Below are 6,000 nucleotides of genomic sequence, written 5' to 3'. Positions count from 1 at the left end.
CCCCTTTCTCCTTCTCTTCTGCTTTCTGTACATTTTCTTCTTATTCCTCTTTTGTTGCTTACGTTATTCTTTCTCGCTTCCTCTTATTGTCTCTCTTTTACGTCTTTCAATTCATATCCACACCCTTTTTTTTTTAAAAATCCATTGTCTCTTCCTCTTCGTGTCTGTAATCATCCTCCTCCCTGTCCGGATGACCCAAGTTGATCTATGAGCCACCATGTTTTTTGGGGGTTTTTTTTCATCCCTCAGCTGAAACCTTTAATCACTCTATCTACTTTAGAGTCACTATAATAAAAGATGTCTATATGTGTGTATAAGGGCCGGCATTGCTGTATGGGTGTGTGCTTTTGTATGTATGTTTACTGTAACTCACTTTCAGTTAATACATCGTGATGAGTGCTGGATTGATCTGGTTTTATTGGAGTTACAGTACAGTGTGTGTGCGTCTCATCCAAGAAAACCATCACATCACGAGTTGGCCATTACCCAGTAGAGATAAACACTTAATTAGCCCTCTACTGGGGTTGCTAGGCAGAAAACAGATTTCCCCTTTGAGAGTTTCCCCACATCAAAGAGAAACAGATGCTGCCCTAATTTGTCACGTTTTATCTTCTTTCTCCTTTTTAATCTACTCGTCTCCTCCCCTTGGTTCTTGTTAGCTCTCTCTCTCTCTCTCTCTCTCTCTCGCTCTCTCTCTCTCCCCCTTTCTCCTGTTCCTGTTGGTGGATTCATCTTCTCCTCAGTAAACAAACAAAGACAAACTGTTTCCGCAATGCAGACATTATGTTCATTAAAACTTAATCTGAAAGTGATATCCACTGTATCCACATCAGTCATGCGAGCGTACCAAAGTTAATGAATAGGATTTACTGATTCATTTCTTTGCATACTCTGACATCTATGTAAACAGTACACATACTGTTGTGTTTATCTATGGAGAGCTGCACAGCTCTGACGTGACTGGAAGAATTCACATGATAAGAATCATATTGTCTGATATTATGTTAATATAATGTTGTTGTTGTTGTTGTTGGGTGAACAAGAAGAATTAAACTCTATATTAAGGAAGTTTACAGGTTTATACTCAGCAGTAAACATATGTATGCTCGTGCACAGGCAGTGTAATCGCCCCTAATGAGCATAATTGCACTGACCTAAAATCATCATGCAGCCCTCATGAGACTCCATTTAAAGATGATGCAGATACAAAAGAGTAAATAAGTTGATTACCAGGCCAGCAGGCAAAAGAAAAGAGATGGAACATTGTAGTACAGCTGCTCAGAAAAGAAACTTTTCTGAAAAGAAACTTTTCTGAGCAAGCAGAGAGCAAAAGAAAAGAAGAGAGCATGAGAACGAGTTGGTTTTCTCCTCTTGTCACGGGACAGGAAGTTTGCCAGACTAGCCTTCTGTCCACAATCTCTATATCAGAGTCCTCCTCCTCCTCCTTCCATTACCCGTCCTTCACATCCCTCACCTCCTTCACATCTATCTTATCCTTAGTCACTTCCTCAGCTCTCACCTCCTCACCCTCCTTCTCCATCTCTTCTCTGATTTCATCTTCTGCCTGCCCCCACCTCCCCCCTCCTCTTCCTCCTTCACATCAGTCTTTTAGACAAAGACGTGGACTCTGTTAAGTAAGGTCTGCCAACTTTCCCTTTCAAGAATGATGTTATTATTCTTGAAGCGTACTGATATTCTGCCCTCGTTAGTTGCTGATGTTAACTTGGCAGATAGCTAACAGGGTTCTTCAATAAACGCCGAGTCATCAGGTAAGTTTTGGGATGTTTACTGTTGAAACACTGTGAACTGCAATATAAAAATAGAAAATAAAATGTCGTATGGCTTTGTTCTTTAACACATACAGGACACAAATATATATAAACAAGTTAAATTGTCCATTATCTGACAACAGAGAATAATTAGCGCTTAGCTTAATGCTAACGTTACATTGAAAACGCAATTAACAAGCTAGTGCATTAGCATCGCTCCATTTTTTAACGTTTCTTCACATATAAATCCAATATGAACTGTTTCTAAAGCTTCAACAGGTAAGTTCAACACAAGAACAACCAATACTCACAGACATATATGCCTTCCAGGGTACAGCTGAGAGAAAATGAATGAGTAGAAAAAATAACAACAACAGCTTCACTCAAAGCTCTCTGTCTGTGGAGAAAAACTAAGAGACGCACAGCATGCGGAGTCCACAATCCCCCTGTTCCCCTGTGCTATACCACTATGGTCCTTTAAGTAACAACACTACTTCAGAGGTGGGTCTTGAATACACCCTAGGGGAGCCACCTTTAACGACTCTTACTTCCACCTTACGGACCCTGTCGTCTTGACTGGGAAAGGTGTTTACGACAAGTCCTTTAGGCCATTCATCACGTTTGGCCTGGCTGTCCTTTAAGAGCACAATATCTCCAATTTGCAAGTTGGATTGGTCTGCTTGCTATTTCCTCCTTGGCTGGAGTGTTGCCACGTATTCTTGACGCCATCGTTTCCAGAATGAATCAGCGTGTCCCTGGACTTATTTCCACTGGCTCCGGTAGAGATCCTTAAAGTCTAAGTCTCCTGAAGGAGCTGACACAGAATCAACCTTTTGCGTTAAAAGCATGGCCGGAGTGAGTACAGTTGGCATGTCGGGATCTGACGACACAGGCACGATTGGTCGTGCATTCATTATGGCGACGACCTCCGCCATCAGCGTGATAAGAACTTTGTGCGTCAGACTGGGGGAATGCATCTTGAGCAACATACTGTCTAAAATGCGCAGAGCAACCCCAATCATTCTTTCCCACACTCCCTCCATGTGAGAAGAATGTGGAAGCTTGAAGTGTAGATATAACCCAGCACAACTCTGGAGTCAGTGTAAAACTTCACTGTGTGGATGTCGACGTCTAGCTCGTCCATTAACATGTCGGCTAGCTCGACTGCGAGCACGGCTGCACAAAGCTCCAAACGAGGTACAGTATGGGAGTGACGTGGTGCCAATTTAGATTTCCCCATACAGAATCCTACATGACTGTGTCCTTCATCGTCGACAGCCCTGAGGTAGGCCACTGCAGAGATGGCCATGGTGGATGCGTCAGAGAAGACACATAATTCCCTCTGCGACGTGGAGAGTAAGGAAACAGGTAGGTATGGTCTTGGTATGTGCAGTTGCTCAAGTGCCTTGAGTGACTCTTTCCAGGATTTCCACTGTGTCTCTTTTTCAGCGGGTATTGGGTCATCCCATCCATATTGCTCAGTGCACAGTTCTCTGACTATAGCCTTGCCTTGTACTGTTATCGGAGCCACAAATCCCAGCGGATCGAATATGCTGTTGACTGTAGAGAGAATTCCCCTACGGGTGAATGGCTTCTCCTCTGTAGAGACAAGGAAGGTAAAGCTGTCAGTTTGAAGTTGCTGGTTAAGACCTAAACTTCTCTGCGGGGGTAAAGGATCCACACCTAGCTCCAGGTCTTTCAGCTCCTTGGCACGTTCTTCAGGTGGGAACGCTTCCATCACTGCATTTCGATTGGAAGATATCTTGTGCAGGCGTATGTTTGAGACGGTTAACATCTCTTTTGTCTTTTTCAGGACTCGGATGGCATCGTCGGAGGAGGAGAATGAGGTAAGTCTGTCATCAACATAAAAGTTCCTTAGAACGAACTGTTTTGCCTCGGTGTCGTGTTCTTCCTGACTTTGCAGAGCAGCTCTTCTCAAACCATATATGGCAACAGCAGGAGGAGGACTATTGCCAAATATGTGCACGGTCATGCGGTACTCCATGATCTCTTTGGTCGGGTCATTGTCCTCGAACCAGAGGAAACGTAAGAAGTTGCGATGCTCCCGGCAGACCTTGAAACAGTAGAACATTTGTTCTATATCCGCTGCCACTGGCACGGGTTCATTACAGAAGCGAGTGAGGACTCCCAAGAGTGTATTATTTAGGTCAGGGCCGCTCAACAGGACATCGTTCAGGGAGATGCCTTCGTGCTTGGCGCTGGAGTCAAATACTGCTCTCACCTGACCCGGTTTTCGCAGATGATAAAGATTGGTAAGTACCAACACTCCTGCTCTCCGCTGAGTGGTGGGGCTGGTTCAACATGACCTGCTTCGAAGATTTTCTGCATGAATGCAACCATATGTTTTTTCATGACTGGCTTTTTAGCCAGCATGTGGCATAGCGTCGAAAGGCGCTTGACTGCTTGCACTCGATTGTTGGGGAGTTGACCACAGGTAGGTGACCACAGACATGGCAGGTCTGTCATCATGTGGTGTTTGCTGGAAGACTCCTTCACCAAGGCTATCCTTTTCATCAAACAGGTCTTTCGGCTTGTTAGCCTTTAGAAGGTGAAAGCAATGCACTGGAGTTTCAAGCTTCTCTTTGATGTGAAGACTATTAGTGCAAGGGTCAAACAGAGATGTACATCCGTTGCTCAGCACGTTAGTTCAATAGACATTGACACAATCGATTTATGGGCTCTTCCAAGGCAAACCTCTCCTACGATCACCCAGCCCAAGTCGAAACACTGGGCATAAGGAGCACTGTGAGGGCCATTGCTTTGCTCTCGAACCTTGTGTGCCCTTGGGATGTCTCGGCCAAGCAGGAGGAGGGTGGCTGCTGAGGGATCAAGAGCTGGGATCCTGTCCACGAGGTGTCTATAGTGTCTGGCGATCTCGGGCGTGGGGATTTCCATTCGATTAGTGTAGGAAGTGGGAAGTGAGTTTTACCATCTAATGACTCCATGATGAAATTGTTGGCTCTTCGGCCCATGGTTTCAATGACTCCTGAGCAAGTCTTCAGAGTGTATGCTGCTGTGCCCTCTGAAATCCCAAAGAGCTCGAAAAACTCTGTTCTTGCTAGGGACCTGTTGCTCTGCTCATCGAGAACGGCATAAGCCTTGACCGCTCTTTCTCTTTGGCCTGCTGGATACACTCTGACAAGACAGATTTTACAGCATGATCTTCTTCTGAGAGTAGTCCCACAGATGTCAGTGCAGTTTGAGCGTCTTCTTCCTCTTGCTCCCCGCCTTGATCTCTGGTGGTTACAGAGATCTTTGTCATCCAGGGAACTGGCTCTGGATGTAGTGCAGTAGGGTGTCTATCACTCTGTCATTCTCTGCACTGAACATTTTTACCACAGTTTTTGGCTAGGCGACTGGTTGATGCACAGCACCTGTAGCAAATGTTTTTTTCTCTTTTAAATAGGCTTTCCTATCATCCAATGATTTGCTCCTAAACCCACGGCACTTCCTAAAGGGGGTGTGGTTTGTTGTGGAGTGGACATTGCTTGTCTGGATCAGCTGTATTTTTCTCTGATTGGTTGTCAAAGCCACTGTCAGAGTTCACTGAGACTTCTGTCTTTTTGACAGAAATAGGTGTTCTCACATTTGGTCGAAAAGAGTGCTCCGACCTTCCCATGTTCCCACCACCTGTGAGTGCAGCAAAGCTTGGGTCGTTTTGGCTTGATCACAAACAAACTTTGCGAAGAAGGCGAAAGGTGGGTAAGATGTGTGGTATTTGTCTTTGTAGTGTGATGCGAGACAGACCCACTTGTCATGCAGGGAGTATGGCAGCTTTTGGACAATAGGAGTGATGCCACGAGATGTGTCCAGGTAATTTAGACCAGATAGGAATCCATCTGACCTGGCTGCTTCAAGCTCCATAAGAATGTCTCCAAGCTCTATCAACCTTTGATTTTCTCGATTTGAGATTTTTGGGAAATCATCCACCTTCTTAAGGAGTGCGTTTTCGATAGCTTCCGGGGATCCATAACAATCTTCCAACCTTTGCCATACCATGCTCACCCCCACTGCTGCATCATGGATGTGGACTGCTCGTATCCTCTTTGCATGTTCAGGTGATTTTGGCCCAAGCCATTTACACAGCAGATCAAGCTCCTCTCTGAATGTCAAATTTAAATCAGCGGTGGAACTGTGGAAAGATTCCTTCCAGGCCCAATAATTTTCAGCACGGTTGTCAAACCTTGACAGCCCGGAGCTTATCATCTCA

Source organism: Larimichthys crocea, chromosome XVIII (assembly GCF_000972845.2).
Source record: "Larimichthys crocea isolate SSNF chromosome XVIII, L_crocea_2.0, whole genome shotgun sequence".
Taxonomy (NCBI): domain Eukaryota; kingdom Metazoa; phylum Chordata; class Actinopteri; family Sciaenidae; genus Larimichthys; species Larimichthys crocea.
The sequence above is the reverse complement of the archived record's forward strand: the minus strand, read 5'-3'. Positions refer to the sequence as shown.